We start from the raw sequence: 1,567 nt of genomic DNA on the forward strand, positions 1-1,567 counted from the left end.
TATAACAACATTTGAATTTAATTTTACAATTAGCAAAAACAATGTATATGTACTAATGTCCATTTTTATTGTGTTGTCGTAATTATTATGCTTTATTGTGTTCGTTTTTTATTTGTCATTAATTCTACCCAACTGAAGTTTGATTGGCTGGTTTTTGATATTAATTGGTACGCAGGACACAAAAAAACATGATTTTTGAATACAAATGAACAAATGAACTCGTCATATAGACAATAGAAATAAATTGTTGTTGGATAATGATGTCTCATCAGATCCCACCATCCCCCCACCACACACACACACACACACACACACACACACACACACACACACAACTTTAAATAAAAATAAAAACTTGTGGTCATTACTGTAAATGTGAGCTGGACTGTTACTGTATGCTGTCTCTTATCAAAGGTTTAGTGATGATATCAGATGATGTCAGGGAACTATTTAAAGCAGCTATTGATACTGATGTGATGTTATTGAGTGTGTGTGTGTGTGTGTGTGTGTGTGAGAGACAGCGTGTGTGTGTGTGTCTGTGCATTTTTGTGATGAATCAGGACATGAATGTGTATATTGTGTATTACAAGGCAATTTAGTTAACTATGCATGCATGCTTTATTTTTTTTTTACATTTATTTATGTGTTTATTTAATGGCATTTCTTAATTACCTCTATTAAAAGAAAAGTTTAAAGTTTGTGAAGTTTATTTTCACTCAGCATCAGTTAGTTAAAAGACGCCTCAGACTTCCTGCTCTGAAGGAGGATCTCCTCTCATGTCGTGGTATGAAAACACAGGCACTGTTTACCTTGCCGGTGGATCTGACTCCTTTCCAGACGCAGAAATAGCAGAGGATCCAGACGAGCAGCAGACACAGGGCCAGACGATGATCCACACCTCACGCCTGGAGAGACACACACACTCACAAACACACCGGCAGAGCTTCACACACTCCAGACTCACTCCCCAAACTCTCGGAGTTCAGAGATGTGGTGTTTTCAGAGAGACGGTTCATGTCGTGTCCATCAAGCTCCACGCAGTTGTCTAGAGGAGACACAACACACATACTCTCAGGTCCAACTCTCAACATCACTGTGTGTAAAAAAACAGCAGGATCTGCTGAATGTATGGATGCTTGTGCTTTCAACGTTATACTGAAAAATCGAATGGTCATAATTTAGCTCAAATTTGACATCGCAATGTGGAGAAACGAACAAAACAAAACAAAACAAAACAAAACAAACGAAACGAAATGAAATGAAACGAAACAAACGAAACGAAATGAAACAAAACAAATGAAACAAACCGAAATGAAACAAAACTAAACAAATGAACGAAATGAAATGAACAAAACAAGACAAAACAAAACAAATGAAATGAAACAAAAAAAACCCAAATTAAACGAAACAAACATAATGAAAAAACAAAACAAAACAAAACAAAACAAACGAAACGAAACGAAATAAAACGAAACAAACGAAACGAAATGAAACGAAACAAATGAAACAAACCGAAATGAAACAAAACTAAACAAATGAACGAAATGAAATGAACAAAACAAGACAA

Source organism: Puntigrus tetrazona, chromosome 6, assembly GCF_018831695.1.
Source record: "Puntigrus tetrazona isolate hp1 chromosome 6, ASM1883169v1, whole genome shotgun sequence".
Classification (NCBI taxonomy): domain Eukaryota; kingdom Metazoa; phylum Chordata; class Actinopteri; order Cypriniformes; family Cyprinidae; genus Puntigrus; species Puntigrus tetrazona.